This window comes from Equus caballus, chromosome 27, assembly GCF_041296265.1.
Source record: "Equus caballus isolate H_3958 breed thoroughbred chromosome 27, TB-T2T, whole genome shotgun sequence".
In the NCBI taxonomy this organism is placed as follows: domain Eukaryota; kingdom Metazoa; phylum Chordata; class Mammalia; order Perissodactyla; family Equidae; genus Equus; species Equus caballus.
In genome coordinates this window covers 16,935,927-16,962,606 of record NC_091710.1, presented here as the reverse complement: position 1 = coordinate 16,962,606, position 26,680 = coordinate 16,935,927, and the positions used below count along the sequence as shown (strand labels likewise).

Below are 26,680 nucleotides of genomic sequence, written 5' to 3'. Positions count from 1 at the left end.
CAAACTGGAAAGGAAGAAGTAAAATTAACACTGTTGCAAGTGACATGAATCTATACATAGAAAATTCTGTTAAAGCCACCAGAAAACTATGAGAAATCATCAAGGACAGCAAAGTTGCAGGGTACAAAATCAACATACAAAAATCAGTTGTATTTCTATACACAAATAATGAACTAGCAGGAAGAGACTTCAAGAATGCAATGCCATTTGTAATCACACACACACAAAAATAGAATACCTAGGAATAAATTTAACCAAGGAGGTGAAATACCTACACACTGAAAACTATAAGACATTACTGAAAAAAATCAAAGAAGATGCAAAGAAATGGAATGATATTCTACACTCACAGATTAGAAGAATAAACATAGTTAAAATATTCTTATTAACTAAAACAATCTACAGATTCAATGCAATCCCAATCATATTTACAATGACATTCTTCATGGACATACAACAAAGAATCCTAAAATCTGTATGGAATGACAAAAGACGCTGAATAACAAAAGATGTCCTGAGAAAAAAGAACAATGCTGGAGTTATGACAATCCCTGACTTCAAAATATACCTCAAAGCTATAGTAATCCAAACAGCATGGCACTCACAGAAAACCACACATGCAGATCAAAGGAATAGAATTGAAAGCCCAGAAGTAAAACCACACATGCAGATCAAAGGAATAGAATTGAAAGCCCAGAAGTAAAACCACACATCCATGGACAGCTAACTACACAACAGGACAGCCACATACAAAAGAATGAAAATAGACCATTATCTTACACCACACACAAAAATTAACTCAAAATTGATTAAAAACTTGGATGTAAGAGCTGAAACCATAAAACTCCTAGAATAAAATTTAGGCAGTATGCTCTTTGACGTTGATCTTAGCAGCATCTTTACAAATACAATGTCTACTCAGGCAAGGGAAACAAAAGCAGGCAAAAGGACCTACATCACACTAAAAAGCTTCTGCAAGGCAAATGAAACCATGAAGAAAACAAAAAGACAACCCAGCAAGTGGGAGAAAATATTTGCAAATCATATATCCGATAAGTATAAATAATTCATACAACTCAACGGCAGAAAAACAGACAATCCAATTAAAACCTGGACAGAGGATACTAATAGACACTTTTCCAGATATTTAGATATACAGCTATGCAGATGGCCAACAGGCACATGAGAAGATGTTCAACATCATTAATTACTAGGGAAATGCAAATCAAAACTACAATGAGATATCACCTTACACCCATCAAAATGGCTATAATTAACAGGACAAAAATAACAAATGTTGAAGAGGATGTAGATAAAAGGGAACCCTCGTACACTGCTGGCAGAAATGCAAACTGGTACAGCCACTATGGAAAACAATTTGGAGATTCCTTATAAAATTAGAAATATCATATGATGTAGCTATATCACTGCTGGATATTTGTCCAAAGATCATGAAATGAACAATTCAAAGAGGTTATGCACCCCTTTGTTCATTGCAGCATTATTCACAATAGCCAAGATGTGGAAGCAAAGCAAATGTCCACCAACTCATGAATGGATAAAGAAGACATTGTATATCTATACCATGAAATACTACTCAGCCATAAAAAAGAAAAAAATGTGTTGTTTGCAACAACATGGATGGAACTTGAGGGTAATATGCTAAGTAAAATAAGCCAGACAGAAAAAGACAAATCCCATGTGATTTCACTCATATGTGGAAGATAAACACATGGATAAGGAGGACAAATTAGTGATTACCAGAGGTAAAGAGGATTGAGAAGTGGGCATAAGGAGTAAATGGACACATACGTATGGTGACAGATAAAAACTAGACTATTGGTGTGAAAACGAAGCAAGCTGAACAGAAACTGATAAGTAATAATATGCACCTGAAATTTACAAAATATTTTAAGCCAATATGTCCTCAATAAAGTAATTTTTAAATTAATAATAACAGTTTGAATGAGATACAAATGTGAGTTTTCATTGTAAGAATTACTATTTCATACATACCGCAACATCAGGCTGATACTTCATAAACATCAGTATTACAAATGCTCAATCCTAGAATTCTTAATGTGGATTCCCACAGGCCTATTCTATGTTTCTAAAGAGAAAGGAAAGACAAAATTTCAGATATTCCCTCTTCTTCTCACTCTTTATGTGTTTTCTCTCTCGTTTTACCTCCTTGCTAGCACTTGAAAAGGAAAAGTAGCCATTTTAAAAATATGGTGAATCATAAATATAATAAAATGCTTATGACGGTTTTCAAATGCAACTTTTGAAATACTCACCTTGGCTTCCAAAGTCTTCTAATTCTGTGTCATCATTTTGTTTTTCACGTTTTCTTCCCAGTGCTTCTGCTTGTGCATGTTCCAACCAAGCCTTACACTATTGTCCCTCATAAATGCACCCAGACCACCTCATTCTCTGAATTTCCCATATTTTTTAGTGGCTAAATGACCTTCCTCTGGTATCCATTTCTACCTGTGTATAGAGTATCAAGTTCAAATGCTGTCTCCTCAGCAAAGCTTTTCATGTTTTCCCAGACAAATAACTTTCTTGCTAATGGCCTTCCACAGTTAAAGGGTGTGTGTGTGCACATATGTGTGTGTGTACTGGATCACGCAATCCCTAATTATAGACTTCTCTCATTTTGCTTTACTAGCTTTTGTTCATTTGATTTTGGTCATTTGATATCTCATAAGGCAAGTTCTTGTTGTTCTATTTTGCACACTTCAGTTGAAGCTGGGAGGCAAAGTTTAACAGAAAGTAGTCATAGAGGAACCAGAAGCAGAAACTAAGCCTTCGTGCTCCGTGGTGATCTCTCTCTAACACTCAAGCCGACAGTGTCAGGCAAAGCATCAGTCTCCAACCATCTGGGCAGACCCAGCATAATGCCAAGAAACCATAAATAGATAAAATAGGAGACACTGACATGTTCAGTACTTGTTCTGACTATCAAATTGATGCAAACTTCAGGATGGGTCAAATGAAGAGGTCAGGATTTTACATGTATTTTTGAAAAATAATAATGAGGAGGAGAAGATAGAGAAGTTAGGGAATCATGGCAGGTTTCATAGCCAAAGAGAAAAATTTGATTTTGAGGAAAAGCCAGATAGGAAAAAGAATCAAGGGATGGGAGAGGGAGAAACCCACAGTGTAAGGGTAAGCAAAGGGCCATTTAAGGGATAAAGAGTAGTTTGTCCGAGGATTTCACAAGGGAGTTTTGCTTCTCTCTCCTCTGCTCCTCATATTATCCCTTACTCCAACCCCAGAAACAGAATTTAATGTTTGTTGTTAGCAAGGGTGACAGTAGGTCCTTGACAGCCAACATTAGCATCGTTAACTTCAGGACCATCGGTATCATAGAAGCATTGTATCATCAGTATGCATCGGCATCCTTTTCCTGCCCTTAAGCTTTGCTAATGAGAAATCTCCAGGTATAGGATCCTATATCATTGCTCCCTTCAATTCACCCCCTTATTTGATATGAATTCTTCCTAAAAAGGGGCTGTGTCAAGCAGAGGTCAGGAAAAGCTGTGAACTCTGAAATTGCAGAATCTGTTCATCACTGTGGGAAGTATGTTCCTGGAATTTAAGGTTTCTTAGGAGACAGACTGGATGAGAGCAACTGCCCTAAAATCCAGTCCCAAGAGAGAGGCAAGAAGAAGAAAACAGTTCAGTGGGGCTTGAAAACTTACGTTTTTTCTTGTAAAAGGGAGAAGATATCCAAAAGAGACCTCATGGTTTTTGCTCTTTCTATTCTGATTTACTTTGAAGATGAATCAGGTGCAGTGTGTTTGCAACATGTAAATTGTACTTCAAACAGATCCACTCTCCTTTCTAAGACTGAAATGAAGCTCCCAGTTTGCAAACTGTCTTATATGCACAGTAAATTCTTACTAAATATTACCTATTGATTTGATGGTGTTAATTTTGCTCATTCTGAATTTTTGACAGTTCACGGCATCAGAAGTGGAATCTGAAGAACCTCAAGGTCTCTGAGGCCAGTGAGGAACCAGGTCCTGGGGCCCTCAGAGCCCTGTGAGCGCACTGCTTTCTCAGTGACTTTAGAGTTTGAGAGTAAGTCTCTCTTGGATCCAAGCTCTGCTATCCTTGCATTTTGAACTCCCTGACTTTTTTGTGCATCCCTGTATTTTGTTTGATAAAGTGTCTTGTTAGGTCACCCTTCTATCTGTAAGGGGAGAAACTCATGATTCCACAGGTATTAGGCAGGAGTAGAATTACTGGGCTCTCCATAGATTATTTTCAGGGAATCTAAAGGCTGATATGTGTTCCACCTAGTCAAAATCTCTTTTTCCTCCTCCCCTGACTCCTGCATCTTATATGTATACCCACCGTGGACCAGGATCATTTGCCTCTCTAAAAAAAATGAGTGAACTTTTGCATAATTTGGAATTGTAGCAGCCACTTAAGGAAGTTTTTATTTAGATAAGGTAGTCTAACTTAAAGGGCATCCCTGAAAAGAGGATCTCAAAGATCTTGGAGACAATAGAATGCATTCTTTGATGTGTATGCAGAAGCTTCTAAAAGACTGAATGAATCCAAAAATAGCTTCTTTAAAAGAATCCTTATAGAGCACAAATAAAAAATCTTAAAAACTTGGGCCATCTGAGGTAGTGACCTTAATTAGTCTACCTGCCAGAAACAAAATTTGCACCCAGCTATTCTTTTGAGTTTCGTATTATTATAACCTAGACATGGCTAAAATTCTAAAATAAAAGCTATAAGATCGCTATTTGTGTCTATCTACATGTTTGTGTATATCTACGTATTTATGCACATTATGCATATGTGATATTTTAAAACCTTTCTACTTAATTAGGTTAAAGAAAAATAAGTACTTATATAAATTAAGTATTCCTAAAACTCTCAGGAATATATAATCAAACCCAATGTTTCTCAAGTTCATATGATGAGAATAATCTTTGATCAATAAAAGCTAGTTTAAGTTTGTTAGTTTAATAAAAGCAAGCATATCTTCAGATTTGTTAATATCAGATGTGATGAAAACATTACTTTACCTACTTCTGTTTACTAGACAAATAAGCTCATGCTATCTCTATGTTACAAAATGTGTCACCAAGAAAAATATCTTAAGGTGATGGTTAGTTATTTGATGCTTAATCTAAGCATACTCGATAAAAATAAACAAGTTAAGTAAATATAAATAAGTTAAAAGTTTATGTGAAGTTAAACTAAATAAGGGATACTCACTGAATAGATAATTTGCAAATAAAATAATATACTGACATATTGATTGCTAACCATAAGTTTACATTTATCTACTTTCGGCTTCTTAATTTTTTATAGAGAGACAGAAGATATGTATTTCACCACATTAAATTATTGTACTATGAAAAACTTGTCTCAAAAATAATGTTTTATAATTATATACTTATAAATTTACCTTTATACTACAGAATGCTAATATGTGATAGTTCACAATTGCCTGCTTCCTAGTTTTCACTGGAAAGTAAAGATTACTAATAGGTAAAATTTATAATCAATATGTAAAAAGAGAACTACTGGAAATAAGAAGGAAAGGAAACAACTTCATATAAAAAGTATGGGAAGAAAACGGTATGTATTTTTATATGAAGAGTATACAAGGAACATAGGATGTGATTTTTTTATGAAAAGAAAGTAACATTGTCTAAAATAAAATGACCAGTTGTTCTAGAATAAGAAAGGAAAAATAATAAGAGAAAACCTAAATAGATACAGAAAGTAGAAGAGGTTTGAGGAAAAGAAATTCTGTGTTATGAGGTCAACACTGGCTAAAATTGAATAGATTTTTTAGGAGGGTTTTTAAATGAGCTCAATAATATACTGATAGAAAATTAGGGTTTAATTTCCTGTTAAAACCTGAAAATTTCTTAGATTATTGGTCTGGTCTTAATAAAAGACTGTTATTATACGAAAGGTGAAAGCTGAATCTGATTATAACCCAATTAAGTTATTTATTTGGTTAAATGTTGGCTTGCAGGAGTCTCTGCTCTGGTAAATTTTTCAGTCCTTGACTATTTTTCTCCTTATAGTCATCATATTAATCTCTCTAGTCCATTGTATCCTCGTAAGGGTTTTAAATGCCTTTTGCAGCCACTCACACATCAAATGATGTCCATCAGGATTAGACAACTTAAAGAAGTTAATTCTCTGACCACCCATGTCCATGATGACAATGCAACCGTTGATAACAGTCACCATGTGACCATCCCTCCTGACTACTCAACTAGCAGAATCAACAAGGATGTGAGTCTTCATCCTGGCTTCATCAACAGTGGTAACCCAGCCTAACAGTATAATATTTGGTCACACTCTCAGCTTGCTGAGACAATAGCCAAAAGAAGGCAATTGTTAAAAGTAAGTGCAAAATGGATACAGCAATTGAGAATTCCCTGAGCAGACAATACCTTTTAAGCCACATAAGCAAGACTAAGTCTAGCTTATTTCATGAATGTAAGTGAAGCTTAACTTAGGTTATTTTTTGTAAGTCCTTCTGAAAATCATAAAAGAAACTTAAATCATCTTCCTAAGAATGATATAACATAATCACTTTTAACCTATCTCCTGCCATCTCGAAACATCCATTGTAATAACCAATCATTGTAAAGATTAATGACTTCCCAATTTTCACTTTATAAGCCATCCTATAATTTCATGCTCCTGAGCTTCATATCACTCTGAATTTGGAATCGCCCAGTTTGTGAACTGTCTTATATGCACAATAAACTCTTACTAATACTATTTATTGATTTGGTAGTTTTCATTTTGCTATTTCTGATTTCGACACCGCTTTACTATGTGCCAGGTACTATTCTAGGCACTGGGGATTTAACAGTAAAATATCTTTAAAAAGACACAAATCCCTACCCTTATATAAATTGTATTCTAGTATATATACAAAACTAAATAGATAGCTAAACTGTATGACATGTCAGAAAATGATAAGTGCTAAGGAGCAAAATTAAGCAGAGATGTAAGAATAGGAGATACAGAATGTTGGTGGGAGTTGCATTTCTATGAAGTAGTCAGAAAAGTCATTATTGAGAAGACACATTTTAATAGTAAACCAAAGGAAATGAGGGGGTAAGCCATGCATATATCTGAATGAAGAATAATTAAGACACAGAAAACAACCTGTGTGAAGGTCCTCAGGCAGGAGTATGCCTGATGTCATGCAAAAAGTTGGCAGGAACAAAGATATATGCGTTACAGTGGGGTCTAGGGATTGTTAAAGTTTGTAATTAGAAATAAGCTGGAAGGCCTGGCCCCGTGGCCTAGTGTTTAAGTTTGGGATGCTCCACTTTGGTGGCCCAGGCTCAGTTCCTACACCACTCATCAGCAGCCATGCTATGTTAGTGACCCACATAAAAAATAGAGGGAGACTGGCACAGATGTTAGCTCAGGGTGAATCTTCTTCAGCAAAAAAAAAAACAAAAAACAAGAAATAGAAGCTGGAAATAATAATAAGATGGTTTGAAAATTTGTGAGTCAAAATTGAGATTTTAGAAGGTTTTGAATTATTGGTAATTACAGAGTCTAAGGTATGACTATGGGCGTGAACAACTGAGATACATTAAAGGACAAGATTCCTGGGGAATAAAATGGTCCATTGGTAGGTTTAGAAGCCAGCATATTGGAAGGATCATCTTTGTGGGTGTTGGTGCAAAGACCCTAGAAGCAGTAGATGACTTTTATAAAAAAAAGTGTCTTGTAGCATCATCTGATGGAGATTGAATGCTAAAGATAATCATGGAGTAAAGAGGGGGTAGAAACTAGAAGTAGCAATGAGAGTTAATCATAACAAAATCTCATCTCCAGGGCTTTGACACGAGAGATGTGGGAAAAGACACAATCTTTGCTTAAGTGGAAATGCGTATAGAGAGAAGAACTAGGAAAGCAAGAAAATATTCACATAAGAGATTGAACGTGTAGGAGATTCTGCTTGTTGTTTACCTAACATACAGAAAATTTAATGAAAAGGGATTCAGGGTTATGTGAGTTTTGATGTAAAAAGGGAGTTTATAGTGCTGTAGGAGATTTAAAATGTAAATTTTAAACATTATCATTAAAAACTCACCAGTCTTTAGTTTAAGAAGCATTCATGCAATCTCTTCAAATCCTGTGAGCTCAAGACTCCTGGACTTGCTATTGGGCTTTTTGAAATAGCATAATCCACAAGAACATGAGCTGTGAAGACAGGGATTTTCTTTTTTTTCACTGCTACTTAGAATAGTACTGGGCAATAAAAGGAAATCAAAAAATATTTGTCACATCAAATTAAATTTTCAGTAAAAAATGTTTCTGTGGATGTGCCAGGTGCCAAGTGCCCGTGGTAGAGGCTGCTAGTTGTCCACTGAAACCCATTCTCCCTTCTTCTGCAGTTAACAGAGGGCACCTGTGTTCATGGTGACCTGAGCACAGCTGACATTCTCCAGCCCCTTTGCATCTAGGTGCAGCTCTGTGACTACGTTTTTGTCAACTTGATGCGAGGAGAAGAGATACATTAATTTCTAGGCAGAAATCTAAATATTGGACTTTACTCCTGAAGTAGATTTCCCTTTTTTGACATGTGAAACTAAACTGGTGGTGTCACAACTGTGGATAACAGTGCTCTATGGCAATGCTTCTCAAACTATAATCTGCATATGAAACTCCTAGAGTTAAATTCAAAGCATGATTCGTTAGGTGTAGGATGAACTTTAGGATTCTGCATTTCTAACAAGCTCCTAGTGATGCCAGTGATACTAATATTTGCATCATATTTTGAACATGAAGACCTTAGGAGATGACCAATCAGCTGCTTGGGAGAAACCTGACTTCCTGAATAAAACGGAGGAGATGCACCCCCCTGCCAACCTGGACCAAGGGAGCAACTGTGGAAATACCAGAAAAGGCCAAGGAGGCAAGAGAAGGCTAAATAATTGCAAAGATTTTTCCCTTCTCTCTGAGTGAAATGGGACCATTGCAAAGTGTTAAGCAGAGAAGCCCTGATTTGCCTCTAGTTTCAAAAGGAGTGTCAGTCTGCTGTCCTGGAAATGGACTTAGCAGAACAAAAGTAGAAGCAGTCAGCATTCTTAGAGTTTATGGCTGTGGTCTCAGTTAGAGAGAGTGGCAGCTCAGGCCAGGATGACAGGAGAATTAATGGGAAAATATATCACATACTGCGAATAGTTTAAAGGCAAACTTTTTTTCTAATAGGTTAGGTGTGAGCTCTGATATCAACTTTTGTGACTCCATGTTCTTGGCCTGGGAAACTGGAAAGATTGAATTTCCTGCTGAAGGCTACAGGTAGAGTATATTTAGGGTGAAAACAGTCATTAAATGTGAAAATATCTATTAGATATATAAAGAAAGATGTCGAGCAAGGAGTTGAGTATACAAGTCTGGCATTCAAGTGAGAAGTGTGAGATGGAGGTATAAATGTGAAAGTCATCAGCATAAAGATGGTATTTAAAGTCACAAAAACCCTTGATTTTATTTTAGAGTTTTAATATAACATTTTAATGAAACTTCTCTGAGCTTTGGTGTCCTAAACACATGCATCTTCAGAGAAATCTCAGCGAATCACAATTAATGGAAAAAGAAAAAAGCTTCTTCATAACGAATGACCTTCCACAAACACTTTTACCCAGAGTATTTGGGCAAAACTCAAGATGAAAAGCTTTCTCCCCTCCATAACCTCATCTCCCTTACTACTTCCCCTTTCTCCTGTTCTTCTTTTCTGTTTATATAATGTTAAACAATAGCAATTAATAGCAATGCTAAATTTGTGGCAAAACTGGCAAGGCAAGTAGCTTATCAATGTCTCATGTTACAATTCAGGAAAATCCTGCCTCATCATTTGCGGGACTTATACTTGAGAGAGTCTCCAGTAAAGAGTAAGAGATATAAATAAATCTTCCAAACTTTTATTATCAGAGTGTGAAGGTCCATCAATGTCATTATCCCCAGGAGAGGTGCTCATACAAAATTTCTCAAAGGGCATTATATGAATTCATTTGCCACAATTTAGGGTCCAGTATTCAGATCTGTAGAAAAATCATCTTGATTATATTTATTCTCAGCCTTAGATCCATTAGTCACTCCCTCAGGCTCCTCTTCTCCATACTCATTGGTTAACAGAACCTGAACAGGGATGTAAATTTAATGAGATACATCAAAAAGTATAAATCAAAACACCAAAGTGCTTATCCCAGTCACTGGTCAATATCTTTCTCTCCAGGAAGGAAAATCTCCATAGGAAGCCAAGTTGACATACAAAGTTTGCTTGATAAAGCTAGAACTCAAGTAGCCATAGCCTGAGACATTTCTTCTAACCCAGAAGTGTACCTGCCGGGCAACTGGCCGGTCTTACACACAAGTCAGTGAAACACTTCTCTGCACTAGGACTATACCTGATACCTAATGAGGGATTTTCCTTCCTTAATATATTGTTCTCTGTATTTCCAAGCTGGAAAACTCACTTCTGTGGACATCTTCCCCTTTTGAATGGATTATTATGACATTAGCTCTATTTTCTATGTCAGTTGTTGCCTTTTTTATATGCATGATCTCATCCATGAGGTGTTGGATAGATAGTTCTCAAATTGCCACCAGTCCATCAATCAAAGACTAAGGAAGTTTCCACAGATTTAAATTACAAGAATAGGTATGTATATAAAACTAAATAGTATGAACAAAAAATAATTAACATGATAAACAGAAAATTTGTTACAGTACATGAAGAAAAATTATGAATCAATACAATGCATATATTTTTTATAACTAGAATTGCCCTTATTTGAATAGAAGACCATGAATTATCTCCTTGTACGTGTTCAACAGGCAAAGGAAAGTCCAGTTTTTACGGCTGTTACAGAGGGAAGACAAGCATCAATTAGGGACTTAATTAGCTGATATATATGCTTTCTTGGGATCATAAGTTTCTGAGTTATTCACCATTGAGCTGGAAAAGATAAGATCCAGATTTAGTAGAATGCTGATTTGCCAACAAAATGAATGAGTCAAAATTGGGACCAATTTTTCAACTTAGATCAGAAACACAATCCAGAATAACATACAGAGGGAGGTAAAGCCACAGATACAACAGGATCTGGCTCATAAGCTGCAATGCGGAGAGCAGAAGTGAAGAGTGGGTTGATCCTCCCACAAATGCTGCTGTTCTCAATATGCTGACACTCTTTGTGATATTGACTCAAAATGAAATGTGTCTGTGCTCTGTGATCATTTTTCCTATTTCTCCAAACATACCCCTGGAAAAGGATTAGATTGCTCACGTTGGAATGATAACATTTTCTCTTTTCTATTAATCCAATTTTATTTAAACTTTTACATAATAGGCAATTGGAGTCTTCTGTTTTTGCCACCTCTAGTCAGTTTTTGCACCGTAACTTTCTCTTGGCATTTTTAACTTCTTCATTCCTCAGAATGTAAATGAGGGGCTTCAGCAAAGATGCCCCAATAGCATAAAGCACAGCCATCACTTTTTCCAGTGGAAATGTGGTTAGAGGGTGAAAGTATGTGAATATACATGGAGTGAAGAACAAGATGACAACAATGATGTGGTAGGTGCAAGAGGAGAGGGCTTTCCTTCTTCCGTATTCACTGTGGTTACTCAGAGAATATAAGATATAAATATAGGAGATAAGCAGGATCACAAAAGTCACCATGCATATAGCAACACTATTAAACACTATGTTGATTGATGACATACAACTTTCAACAAACGTTGCGTATCACAGAAATACTGATTGTAACATTGGGGCCACAGAAGGGTAATTTCCAAGCCAAGAGACTCTGTGCTGGGGAATGGATACAAGACCCCAACCATGCCAGGTTCACCAATGCACCACAGACACGCTGGCTCATGATAGTTGTGTATTGCAGGGCTTAGAAATGGCCACATAGTAATCAAAGGGCATGAAGATGAGCACCAAGATCTCCATGTACCCAAAGAAGTGAACTGCAAAGATCTGGGTCATGGACTCATTGTAGGAGATGACTTCCTTCTCAGACACAGAATCTATAAGCAGCCTAGCAGCAGCTGTTGGTAGGAAACACATTCAAAGGATAAGTAGAAAAGGAAGAAGTACATGGGGCTTCCAAGCATCTGGCGATGTCTTGGTCATCACAGTAACTAAATTGACTAACAGAATTGTGAGGTAGAGAAACAAGAAGACCACAAACATTATTTTCTCCTTTAGTACCTCCTGTGTTAACCCAAGCAGAATGAACTCATTCAGACTATTTCAGCTCCATGGTTACAGTGAACATAGAAAGGACGCAGATGAGAAATTGTTCATCTGCAAAGAACATGAGGAAAATGGTGACTTGGCAATAGCAATGGACTTGGACTCTGAATTCCAACTTTACAGTTCTTATTCCATTAACACATATAACTCAGTGGTCCTCAACGTTTTTCATGCATTATAATTGCTTGGGAAACTTTTCTTTTTAATGCTGATGTCCATGCTTTAACCATGGGTATTTATTCAAGGTTTTCCTATGTGGATCATGATTTTGGGGGAAAATAATAAGCCTACAAGTGATCGTGCCCTCTGCCAAGGTCTGAGGACTAATGACTGTGCTGAATGATCTTGATCAAATCACTTTAATGTCTTAAAACTTTTTCTTCACATGAAAATTAGAAATTCTAATAGACATTTTATTAAGTATACGTATATGATGTATATCTGCATATTATATGTATATATATATACACATCTCAATTACTGAAAAATAACATCCCTGTATATTTTTAAAATAATTCATTTAGAGAATGCCTCTTGAGAAAACACATTTCTTGATTTGGACACCAGTTTACATCCACTATTCCTGACTCTTAAATATCTTGGGTGGATTTTTCTTTAAGAGGAAATTATTCCTCCAATTTTAGGCTTTTAGTGGCCATAATTTTACCTTCAGTGTCAGTCATGGCACATAAGATATTTGAGTAAATCACTGAGGTTGGCGTTATTGAGGAAAATTACTATATATTTGACATAATGTATTACTCATATAGGATGCATGGTATCAAGTTCCACATCCCATGGATCCAAGGTGATGTGCCACTTGTTATATTTCTATAAATTGAAAAATATCTTTACTCAGAGATTATTTTCCTACCACTATATTTCAGAGATTTGTATTCTTCTAATTTTTATCTCTCTGAAAACATAATTCAAAAACTGTTTCAAAATTTTAACACACGGATATTTCCCAATATTCTACGGTATTCTTTGTTTATATACATACATATCTATAGAATTTCAATCGTCCTGTAATATTATACTTTTATTTTCATTTTTGATTGTTAAAAGTCTTTCTGCATGCAGTTAAAGAGTATCTGTAACACAATTGTCCATTTTAGCAACTGTAAGTTAACGTATCAACATTTCGTCATGCAAATTTTATAATTTATTTTTATGTTACTTGTTTTCAAATGTTCACTCTAATAAAAAGCTTTTGAATAAGCCTCTTCTCACTTATAGCCTTTGATTATTTTTAATATTTTTTTCAGAATAAATTTCCAGGAGGTTGCTGACATGAAATATGAAAATTTTCATAATTATTAATGGCCTTTTTATTTGATGGTTTCAATATTTATTAGACAAATTTTACTTATAAAACAAAAATATTTTCAGGATAAAATATCCAAAGTTAACAGTAGATTACAGGGTAAAAAAAGTACCCTTGAAAAATGTATAATTAACCAATTCCACACTTCACAATTAACTTACTTTCTTACCCATTCTTCCAGGTTTCTCAGTGTTATACTTGTCTGGTTAAATATCCCCTCTTATGTAAAGACTGGATCAGTTTCCATTGTTTCTAAGATTATAGAAATTTGGACAGATTCCTAATAAAATTTGACTTGGGGCATTATCTTATTTACTTGGTTAATAGTATTAAAATTATGCTATCTATTTCTTTGATTAATGATATGGTATAACACTTTTTATTTTTATTTCTTGTATTTCATCTTTTCTTAATTATATATATCTTTTGTAGTTTTTTAAAATTTTTTTTCCAAGGAAGAGTCACCCTGAGCTGACATCTGTTGCCAATCTTCCTCTTTTTGCTTGAGGAAGATTGTCTTTGGGCTAACATGTGTGTCAACTTTCTATTTTTTGTATGTGGGTTGCTGCCACAGCATGCCTGATGAGTGGCATAGCTCTGCACCAGGGATCTGAAGCCACAAACCTGGGCTGGCAAAGTGGAGCGCTCCTAACCCAACTGCTATGCCATGGGGCAAGCCCCTGTAGTTAAGTTTTTGATATCTTTAAATTTTAACCTCTTTAGTTTTTGTTTCATTTTTATATAGTCAATCTATCAAGTTTTCTCTCCTTTCCAGTTTAGTCTATTACTTCAGTTGGGGAGTTATCATCTTTACTCTGTCTCACAATATTTCTCTGATGTTTTTTTAAATATTAACGACAAATGATCTAGAATTTATTTTAGCGTGCATTTTGAGAAACTCTTCTTCCTTCTCATTAATCACCAATCCATCAATGAACTAGTAACACCATCAAGTCATCATATATGTACTACGAACCTACTGACATCTGCAGTCACTGTAGTGTGGCATGGAAAGATGTCCTCAACCTCTTTACATTCAAGTTGGAAGAAGAGCATGCCTCTAGATAAGATAATTACTTACATAAGAATTACACACAACTGTATGTGATAATACCAAATCAGTTTTGATTCCAAAGGTAGAAGGATCCCTAGAGAATAACCTGATTGGTCAGTGAAGATTCAAAAATGAGAAAGAAGTGGAGTTATGGTTTCAAATGTGTTAAGCTGTAGTTTACAATGAGTTTCTCTGAAACTCAAGAATTCAATAAACTTAAACTAGGTTTCTTTATGTAGAATTTCAATAGCATTTTTCAATATTAGATTTTCAATATTAGAAATTCAAATTGTCCATTTACTTCTAATAAACACAAACATCTAAATAAAACTTTAAGTTTCTTCGCAGTTCAGCAAAAATAATATTACCTTGGTGTGATAAACTAGAGATATTATAAAACTACAAGCTCTGATGGGCAGTTCCAATCATTTCTCACAACTACGAAAGGGAAAATGAATTAATGATTACTTAGTTTCAATATATTATGTTCATACTGGGGGTGAAGACAAAAGAGAGGGAGGTTGTTGTTCTTAAGAGAGGAGAAATTGGGTGAGAAGAGTGAGTAAAAAACATCATAAGAAGGGGAGAAGCAGTCATCGCTTCAGGTAAACATAAAGATGATCTCTGTAAAAGTCCACTCTCATTAAATTAAAGTTGTAGGAGGTATATTTGTGGGAAGATAATGGGCAAACATGAAAGTGAGGTCACGTAATTCTATTTTGTTTTATTTTAAAGAAGTAAAGAGAAAGCATTTGGGGACATGAGTACAGAGAAGCAGCACTTGACAAAGTGTATGCATTAAGTCAGATCAACCCCACCTCAGAATCTGATCATTCAATTCAGTTACTATTTCCTAACACTCCTGGACAAGCCTACCTCTCTGATTTTGGGGTCATCACAGTAGTGGAGCATACTGTTTTCCCTGCTTTATTCCTTATTTTTTTCCTTTACCTTCTGAAATGTTAACCAGTTCACTTATATTTTGTACCACAGTTCTTCTCTTTCTTTCCTCATAAATAGATGTCTGGTTCTATCTCCTATGCTCCTATACTGCTATATGCTATATTAAACATATACATTTAATTCAAAAAGACAACCCTAGATTATATATTGTTCTTGTTCTATAATCTAATCTTTTAAACAGATTTTCATTTTTTTATTTCATTTGATCTGTGCATTTTCTCATAAAATAAGTGTGGCCATTTGCCTTGTTTTTTTTCTGTGTACAGAGTTTGAGCTCTGATATGGAAAGTTTTACCTGGTACAGTTAGGCTACAACTAGAGTGAGACGCTACTGGATAGCATCTCTCTCTAGCATTCACCTTCTATGTCATATAAAACATCAAATCCCAGTCGTAACGTAGATTGCATCCCAGAAAAGACAAATTCTGAGCCATCAGAGAAAGATGCCAAATGAGACCTTAATACCCTGTTCTGACTCCAAATCAAGTTCTGTAAACTTCATGATGAGATAAACATCAAAGCAGAAAACTAGAAATGTAAGTGAACAATAGTGAAGAGGAGGAAAGAGCAGAGACTGAATGAAGTCAGAGTAGGAGAGAGGAGAGTCATAGTGAGCAGACAGCAGAGAGAGAAGAGTCAGGTAAATAGAGAGCCATATAGAGCAGAGAGAATTGGAGTTATTATTTTTAATAAAAATATTAGGAAAGTTAGTTTGACCCAAGCTTTCATCCCAGAATTCAGCTTCTTTCTCCCTTAACACTACACTATCACTTGCCCCCAAACCAGAGAGGGAGTGCAGTTGTGGGCCACGTGAAAGTGTTGTCAAGGATCTTGAAAGCCCAGGTGTGTATGAAGTGCAGCCCTATGTTATGCTCTGTCCCACAAATATCAGCACTGACCTAAAACTCTTCAAGTGAGCGGACCCCCGAGAAAGAAACTTCTGCCATGTGGTCCTCAGGGCCATGGTGCTGTTTGGTGCAACCTTTGTGAGCAGAGATGCTTTTGAGAGGTAGTGTAGCTTTGTGCTGAGGCCAGAGAAGGATTAGGATCCCTGGACCATGATAACACTTCATTGGGGGAAAGACTCTCCAGTACCCCACCATTTGTTGGAAGACACACTGAGAATAGATTCCATCAGGTTAGTCTAAAGGAAGCACATAAAGAAAATATTTCAGACAGATGAAAAACTTACCTCGTTTTTTATAAGCAAATAGATGACTTGTAATAAAGTATATTTTTCATATCTCCCACTTTACTTAGACGGTGAATTATATGAAGCCTGCATAAGACATGCAACCTATACTTTATTGAGATCTACAATGCTTTCTATCCTAGAGGTTATGGGGTGTAAGGAGTTTATGGAGAACTGGGCTGCTGCACGTGGCTGTGCTTCACATGGTTCCTGAGCAGATGCACTAGGTTAGACAAAACCACACTTCTACTGGAGCAGGGCACAGCATCGTGAAAAACAGGGGAAGTTGCTTAATTTGGTTCTTGGAAAGTTTTGGAGAAAACTGTTCCTGTGCTTTGAGAGAGAAATGCCTCTGAAGAGCTAGCTTCCCACAGTTTCTCTTTTGGAAAAACACGAGTTAAGTGTTTTCTTTACACTGCACTGGATATTTATAGTAATTCCCACAAAAGTTTGCAGATGCCTAAGGCAGGCTTTTAGCCTCAGGAGCTCCAAGGAAACTATTACTCCCAACTTTGTCCCAAAGGATGTCCAATGAGATACTTAGCTCAGACAGTCCAAGGGCAAAAGTAGACTTTGGGAACAATTAAACTTCAACTCACTATGACTTGCAGATGAGGGACCTCTCTTCCCTTCTCCATGTGATTTGCTCAGCCCATCTCTTCCAGAGGCGTGGAAGTCCCTGAGGTCAGGTACGGCTAGATAAATGAAATATGTAAAGTAGACATGAGTCTTGGCCTCACTACTTATCTGCTATGTGAATTTAAGCGTTTCTCAACCTCTTTAAATTCATATTTTCTCTTTATAAAAGGCTACAAGTAATAATCTTTATTTATTTATTTTAACATTTTTAATGTTATGTTCTCCCATTTCTAATCCGATCTGTGCGTATGAATCAGTGTACAGAAGAAGACAGGAAAGAAGGAAAAGGGAAAGTAATTCTTGAATACTTCTTATGTTTTTCTTTTTCTTTTTAAAGATGTATGCCCTTCCACTTACAGGGAAGACAGGTGTTTGCTTTTAAATAGTTGCAACCTATTAAAGATTGGATAGATTCCATTACAAAATTACTTTGTTACCTGGAAAACCATGTTACTACCAAGCCCTCTGGTGTAAGAATTACCTTCAAAATATGACATTACAAGCTAGGTGCCTTAAATGAGGATGAAGTGAGAGGTCCAGAGTAGGCATGGAAGGAGAAAGATGGGCGATGGAAATTGAGGTGGAAGAATGCCATGAATAGATTCTACCTTGCTCTGCACTTTGCTGAAGTGTCTAGTGGCAACCAACAAGCCTGTGTGTCTCAGAGAAAGTCACATGCCAACATCTGGCCTTTTTAGTTACAAATGGACTAGAAGAATCCTGAAGAAGGTTTTTAGGATGTTGCTTAAAGTCTTTGAGACTCAGATTCTCCATCAATTAAATGAGAATATGAAAACCTACTTTTATATATATATATATATTGCTGAGGAAGATTTGCCCTGAGCTAACATGTGTTGCAGCCATCCTCTATTTTATAGGTGAGGCACCATCGCAGCATGGCCACTGATAGATGAATGGTGTAGGTCTACACCTCAGAACTGAACCTCAGCCACTGAAGTGGAGTGCACGGAACTGAAGCACTAGGCCATTGGGGCTGACCCTGAAGATTTACTTCAAAAAAAGACTCTATAAATACCAAAATATATAGCATATGAAAAGAAAGAATCCCTGGCTCAGAGAAAGCACAGAGGAAATATTTGTGCTTTTGTTAAGCTTCCCTAGACACAAGAAGCTGAAGACAAGAAATGAAATAACTCGCCTAAGGTCATCTTGCTAATTAGTAACAGAACTGAGCTTAGAATCCAAATCTCTTAAGTACAAGTCCAAATCACTTTTTATTTTAATAAGATATACAGTAATGCCACAAGATTTCTTGGCCTGGAAAACAAGAACAGCCAATGAATGAGTCCATGCATTAAACTTCCCAGTCAAAAAGCCCTAAATTAATGCCCTATGTTTGAGGGAATAATTAGGCTTCCCAGTTCTGGTGAAAACACTTTGCAGAAGCTAGTTTCAAAGGAGAGCCTTAAATTGGCCAAAGGCAAGAAGCTGAGTCAATGATCTCTTGATGTTCCTTCCAGCTCTGAAGTGAACTGACCCTGAGTGCTCATTAAAATTCTCTGGAGACTGAATGACGGGATTACCTAACTGGACTCCATGTTCTGTGAAATCAACGCAAGGGTTTTACTGAAGGCACTTCACTACAGTCACTCATGGAAAATGTTGAAATGGGATGAGATGATAACTGAGGTTTGTATTATTTTAAGTTTGACCCACCTCTGTCTCACCTGTAGTTTTAGGATGAATTAGGACCTTAATTTAAACTCTGCTCATTTAAAGTTGCATCTTACTAAGATAAGGGTTCCAGTGAATAACTCAGAGACTCTGGCAGAAAATTAATATAATACATTCTTCTTTGGGTCTGAAATAGAAGATTAAGTAAAGAAAAATTGATTATTTAGTATTTTTGTCTATAATACTCAATAAATAAGCATTTTATTAGTGTTGATGTGTTGAGGACTGAAATATTTTCTGTAAATAATTTATTCCAGAGGCCATTTGGCGATCTGAGACAAACAAAACTTAATTATGGGAATGAGATGAAAGATGTGTCTAAATTTAAATGATTTTTTATTGGTTGTTATTCAAATAGAATTATTTTGACCTAGGTAGAAGACAAAGCCAAGAAAATTCAAATAACCAAGTAAACTAAAGTAGTATCCTCTCTTGAAATCTATTGTTGACTCTCGAATGTCTCTGGTTCTGATCCTCCTGTAGGGGAGGAAAGTCAGCTCACTCTATATGCAGCTTTAGTACTGGTTTCACTCATAACAGTTTCCCTCAATAGTGACCTTTGATTGTACTTGTGTAAGAGATGCTCATTGCTGACTCCCTTATGGAATCTGGCTCCTCTTCCCCTCCCATAGCTGATAGGTATGGGGTGATCACCTGACCCAAGAGAAACTCATCCATAAGCAAGCCTGGGCCAATCAGGTTTTGTCTGTCAAGAAATTCAGCAAATGGTGCAAATTCTGTAGCAGATGGTCATGGACCATGTCAAATGACGGGGTCATGTGATACAGGCACACCTACAGTTAGGTTCTGAGAATGCTCCAGTCTCTGCCCTTCCTGAGTCCCAATTGTTTTTCATCAGTCACAGACATCAGTGTCATAAATATAAATTTCTTTTCACTTGAAATAGTTTGAGTGTCTGTTCCTAATCTCTAAGATATTTTTGTCTTCCTTCCATAAGCTTTTTTTAAAGCATGAAGTGAATGGCAAGCAGTCTGATTTCTCTTTTCATTCTTTTTTGGTTATTGGATTCTAAGTAAGCATAAAATTCAACCCTTTTTAATTTACATATGAGGATACTGAGTAACCAAATTAGAGTTGATAAGTCATCTACGGATGAAAACCTTATTTCTTGACTCTCATGTTAGTGCTTTTTTTATTTCATTACATTACCTCCTATCAAAAAGACACATTCACAGAAAGTTTTTGTATAAGAAAATTTGACTTTTTTACTCTTAACTATAAAATTTTTTCGAAGTTAAATGTTTTATTTTTCATTGGAAAACATCGTTATTTTGTACCACACTTTCCTCATGGCATTTTTCACTTCCTTATTCCTGAAAGTGTAAATCAAAGGATTGAGCAAGGGAGTTAGGATGATGTAAAATATTGCCACCATTTTGTCAAAGGAGAAAGCAGTTGGAGGTCGTGCATACACAAATATGCATGGGACAAAGAACAAAACCGTAACAGCTATATGAGATCCACAGGTGGAGAGAGCCTTCCTCTGACCTTCAGTACTATGGGTTCTCAGAGAGAGCAGGATGACACCATAGGAAAGAAGCTATAAGGACAAGATTATTATGCAGATAAACCCACTGTTGGCAGCCATCAAAAGGCCAAAGATGTAAGTGTCAGTGCAGGCAAGCTCCAGTAATGGGTACAAGTCACACATGAAATGATCGATGATATTGGGGCCACAGAAGGGCAGCTGGAAAGTAAAGAAAATTTGTATCATGGAATGCAGGAAGCCCCCTATCCAGGCTTCCCCCATTAAAATACCACAGAGCCTCGAGTTCATGATGGAAGAATAATGCAAGGCTTTGCAGATAGCCACATAGCAGTCATAGGCCATGGCAGTGAGGGCAATGACCTGCACCCCAGCAAAAGAATGCTCAGCATAAAGTTGGGTCATGCAGCCTTCAAAGGAGATGGTTTTCCTCTCACAGAGAGAGTCCACAATCATCTTTGGGGCAATGGCAGAGGAGAAACTTGCATCCAGCAAGGATGGGAAAGCCAGGAAGAAGTACATAGGGGAGCGCAGGAGTGCCGGGCTGATCATGACAGTCACCACAATTAGCAAGTTGCCCCCGACAGTTGCAATGTAGCCCAATGAAAATACAACAAATACTATTTTCTGAACATTGGGATTCTTTGAAAGCCCCAGGAGGACAAACTCAGTTACAAAGCTTTGGTTTTGCATGACTTCCAAGGGAAAGTTGAAAGCTACCACAAATTAAGAGAAAGTTATTTCAGACCAGTTTATGGTATCATAGTCATCTACAAGTGGAGGCATCCATATGAAAAATTATCTTATGTGCTTCTGTCATCATTGAGAAAACAAAATTATAAAATTGTGGAAGGTGGTTTGGGAAGTTAGGCAGAATTGAGGTGGAGATAAATTACTAAATACTTTAAAATAGCCAGAGTTTCAGTTTGGGGGAATGGAGGTATTCACATGTGGAAGAGATGAGAAATAGTTTTCATCTCAACCACCAACTCTGATCACTTTATAGTGGTTTCCTGGAGTGAATTGTTGAGAAGGACTATAAAGTCGTATCCACGTTCTGAAGAAAGGAGGGCTGCCACTTTATTAGTGGTGCCTTTCATTGCATGGAGTTGGAGCACAATGACTGGCACACCATCCCTGATCAGGAGACTCGTATCTACAAATAGAAGAAGAAATAACACCCCGTTAAAGAAGCAATTGAAAATCATGACTACTCCCCTAATTATTTCTTTAAATGTCTGAACTGAATTGGGCCTTTAAGATTAATTAATTTGTTTTTTTTATAAAAGAGAAAGCTCTATGATAAGGTGCCTAGCTCAATACTAACAGATAACAAGTACGCATGTGTTGAGTTGGTGTTTTTCTTCATTCGTTATTTAAAAATAAGAACAGAGGTTTATAAAAACATATCAATACCTAACGAAGAGTATTATCATTATGACTAAGTTCAATAATACAAGGAAAGCAATTATTCATGGCTTAGTGCGTGGGAAACAGCCCATGGTAGGTCTTATTATCCCTATTTTACTGGGAGGTAACTCATGCTTAAAGAGATAAGACCAAACAAGTAATAGATGCTGCATCTGGAATTTTAAGCAGGCTGGTTTTGACACCCAAGTCCCTCCCACTGGATCAACAGGGAAAGAAGCAAAGATTTTTCTTTTATAACAAGAACTTTAGAGCAGGATTGGCCTTTCTACAGTCTCCACCTGTAGATGGTAAAGCCTTCTGAGTCCTTTGTTCTGTTTAAATGCAGCCCCTTAATGAAAGCCAAAGAGCGAATGACAGATTGTCAACAATCACACAGGTAAGAAATAGAAACAGTGTGTCACATATAGTCAGAGTCTTGAGGCTTTATTAATTACTTGCTAATTATGTATACAATGTGGCCCAATTGATCAAGTACAACTTGGCAAAGTATATCTGTTTTGAATTTATGACTATATTGTAAAGTAGGGATGTTCATGTGTAGCCTATCCACTTATCTCACAGGATCATGATGAGGGTCAAATTGGAAAACACAAAAAAATCGCTTATGATAAGATGGTTTTACAAATTGTGGTAACTACACTCTCACTTAAAAAGCCAGCCACCTTACCCACAGAAAGTTTTTCCATGAGTCATCCAGATAATTACTTCAACTTTTGACTTCATTTTCCATAGCAAGACACAACTTCAGAGAATAATTGTGTCCTCACCTACATGTATATAACAGAAACTTATCAGCCAGACAGTGCTTTTCTGTGTGTGTACATGTATATATAATTATTGTTTGTTAAATAGGTGAATGGAAGCATAATGAGGCTTACTGTGAGAATTAAAAATAAGTTGATTTTTATAAATGCCACCTAGAGCTAACAAAAACAATTTTCAATGTTAATAAAATTAACAAAAATACAATTGCATGTACTAACATCTATCTATTTGCTTACCTTAAAATAACCATTTCCATTATGTTTCCAGGGTAGCAGGCATTCTTAAACAGTGCCAGCGCTATAAACCTCACATCCAGCTACAAGCTGGCATCAAGAAAACAAGAGCATAAAACAAACTCCATAAGGTCATGAATCAATCAACAACCATTTATTAAAATGCAAAGAATACAATAAATGATCTAGCAGTTATTAGCTTATCCTAGGGTCAAAGCAGAAAAGACAACCAAATGAAATGAGTAGGAACATTAGCTCCAGATCATACGGACCGAGGTTCAAATCCAAGCTCTTCTACTTAGTTATATTATGTTGAGGTGTCGAGGAAATGTAACTTAAAATTCTCAAATACTCGGATTGTACTTCTGTAACTTGGTAAAAATAAGAACGCCTATTGAGAGGGTTCTTGTGAGAATCAGATATGGCAATGCTCATAAAAACGTTTATGCAGTTAGAAGCACAGGAGAACATCACTATAGACAGTGAGAACAGCCTGCAGAGCCATTGACATAGAGCAGAAATGACAACGTTTTCACTACTAATTCCTGCTCCACCATGACTGATGTTGATACGTTTTTTAACAATCCTTTTATTTATTCACAAATATAAAATATTTTATGGTCACGGTGCAGAAACAGTGTTGTTTAAATATGTAACACTTGTAAATGTCCTTAATAATCCCTGAATAAATTATTGGAGCCCTCAGGCCCACATGTGTCTGCTTCTTCTTCAGGTAGCTTCATTGTACAAAGAAAGCCAAGTTGGGTAGCGAGGTGGAGAGGAAGACCAAAACTCTAAATTAATCTACTAATAAAATAATTCTTAGGCTCTCCACTTTCCTTTTCTGAAGAATTTCCAACAGTAGTACCATTTCAGAATTAAAATGTTTATTAGATATAAACAAATCAACCCTCTCTTTTTTCTGATAAAATAAATTTCCAAAATTAATGTTAAAACTTTGACAATGCTGAGTACAGTGTCCTCACAGTTTATGATCACAAATTTATGACTTTAGGTCATTTAAAAGGTAATTATCCTAAATGGAACATGTTGTGCTGGATTGAACCATAAAACAGGAAAAGGGTAGTAGTGGGAAAATTAATAAAATATGAAGAAAACCTCGTGTTTCATTAAGAGTAATATATCAATGTGCATCATATAGTTTTGACAAATATAGTCATGGTGATGTAAGATGATAATATTAAGGGAAGTAAAGGGAAGAGTATACAAGAATTCTCTGTACTATCTTGGTAATTTTCCTATTAGCCTAAAATTAGTCCAAAATAAAAATTTAATGAAAAATAATACAATAATTGTTCGGTTTCTGCTATCAAAAGGCTAGCAATCCCATCTTCATCACTTAACAGACATGTGTCATTGAGAGACTGCTAAGCCTCCGAGTTCTCTCCCACGAGATAGATGCAGTAACACTTGTCCAAGCTGCCCAGCCCATAGGAGTCAATAAGACAGTTATGAATATGCTCTGTGATGTATAATTCAAAAGGAAAATTTGAAATATTGATTTCAGCATTATTTTTAAACAGTGTCTACACACACGAAATGAGCTACAAAATTAAATCCATCATAAATATAGAATACATATTTTTAAAATCATGTTTTTTAAAATTATATCAATCCTAAAATTGCAATGAAACTGCTTCATGCATGTAATTCTTTTGGAAATCATTCTAGCAAATATTTCCTGAATCATAAACATGTTTACATTCCTTATACTAGTAATCCCAATCTTAAAAATTGTTCTAAAAGTGAAATAAGGTGTAAGTTTTATAATGGAAGATGATAAATGTCATTTATAATAGTGAAAATTTAGAAATATCGAAAATGTTCAATAATAGAAAGGTGTTTATGTGAATTGGACTGCTACAAATTAATAGCACAGTGTTCTGTGAACAAAATACTGATTAATAATATGAGGACAGAGATGGTAAAGCATTTTTACAATATGGTAAATGAGAAAAACAAGAAAACTTGTGATAACTTTATCCATTTGAACATTTTAGTATAATTTTAAAATCAAGCACAGAACATATGAAAATGGTAGAGACTTTATTTTCAATTTGTACCTTGATATAATTACAAGATTTAACATTAAATCTTTTAACATTTAAAACCAACAGCATCGTATTTTCCATCATCTGAACTGATCAGAAAAAGGAGTTCGGGTTTGAGGATAATTTTATTATCTATCTTGTATAACTAACTTGCATAGGAGGAACTAATATCCTAACATAACGTAGAATCTTGTACTAAAACTTTAAACTATTGTAAACCTTGCATAAGTAGTCGTATCATGGACCCAGCCTTCCCATCTCTCACTTTGATCAGTTTTAACGGCATATACTCCTATAGGAAGCAACTAATTCTGTTCACATTTCTCCTGGAAGATCCCATGGTCTTTCCTCTCTTGATAGCTTACTCTTTAATATGTTGAAGCTGCAGCAAAGATTGCTCAGGACTCCTCACAGCCTGAACTATGGGCTCTGGGCCATCCTGTGGGGTTGTGACCTTGGGAATTTTGTCTCCCTAATATCCACAATGTCCACTATTTCCTTCCTATTCATTTTGGTAACAAAGTAATTCTAGTATCTATCCTTCTGAAAATAATAGAAATTTCAACTTTGAAGTATGTATAACATTCAAACCTATATGAGGAATCAGTTGTAAGATTATTAACTAGTGTTTTGTAGTTATATTTCAAGAAGTAAATTTTAGATGCATTTATACGTACCTATCTCCACATAACAGTCACATCTGCATATAGTTTCATAAATAAATATATTTATTAAAAATTAAAAGAATACATTAAAATCTCATTCTTTCTTTTTTTATACATAAATCAGCCATTTTTTGGTTTTGGTTTTACTTTTTTTTTTTTAAGACTGGCCCTGAGCCACCTGCTGTCAATCTATTTCTCTTCTTCTCCCCAAAGCCCCCCAGGACATAGCTGTATATTGAAGCTGTAGGTCCTTCTAGTTCTGCTGTGTGGGGTGCCGCCTCAGCATGGCTTGATGAGTGGTGCCAGGTCCATGCCCAGGATCTGAACCAGCAAAACCCTGGGCCACTGAAGTGGAGCACATGAATTTAACCACTCAGCCAGGGGCCGGCCCTAAAATGCCATTCTTAATTACTCTCCTTGTTAAGTTATTCAGTGTACGCTATTTTAGATCTAGGATTATTATTTAACTGTGCAATAAAAGAGTTTTTTTCTTTATCTATCTAGTTAAACATGTTCATTTCCACGACAATCTGGAAAATATGTTCTCTTCAGTTTTCACATCATCTTCTCTCCCCTCAATATTACTCGCTGATATCCCTAAATATCTTAAGTTTTATACTCTTACTATATCTGGAATTAGTGGAAAAAATAACCTTTCTCTGTTTCCACTTGTGTCACTCCTGACAGATGCCTGACCTTCTCCTGCCTGTCCTCCTAGCAATTTAGCTCATCTTAAGAGAGAGGTAAAGCCCCAACAACCAGCACTAAACCAGGCCAGAATTTTGGCCATTCAAATATTCTGAACAATTCGGATGTAGATATCTAAGACCATCTATGACATCGAATATTC

At 36.0% G+C, this 26,680-nt stretch overlaps 1 long non-coding RNA gene and 2 pseudogenes across 1 annotated transcript in view; 1 reads left to right on the top strand and 2 right to left on the bottom strand.

Annotated features, from left to right (window-relative positions):
- LOC138921105 (uncharacterized) overlaps positions 1 to 6,777 on the top strand; it is a 72,356-nt gene extending 65,579 nt beyond the window's left edge. The window contains exons 3-4 of the long non-coding RNA XR_011433388.1: positions 3,967 to 4,089; positions 6,130 to 6,777. This is a non-coding gene — a long non-coding RNA (uncharacterized lncRNA). The remainder of the gene's footprint in view (positions 1 to 3,966; positions 4,090 to 6,129) is intronic.
- Positions 11,409 to 12,284, bottom strand: OR4C298P (olfactory receptor family 4 subfamily C member 298, pseudogene; annotated as a pseudogene).
- On the bottom strand, positions 20,422 to 21,357 carry OR4C15P (olfactory receptor family 4 subfamily C member 15, pseudogene; annotated as a pseudogene).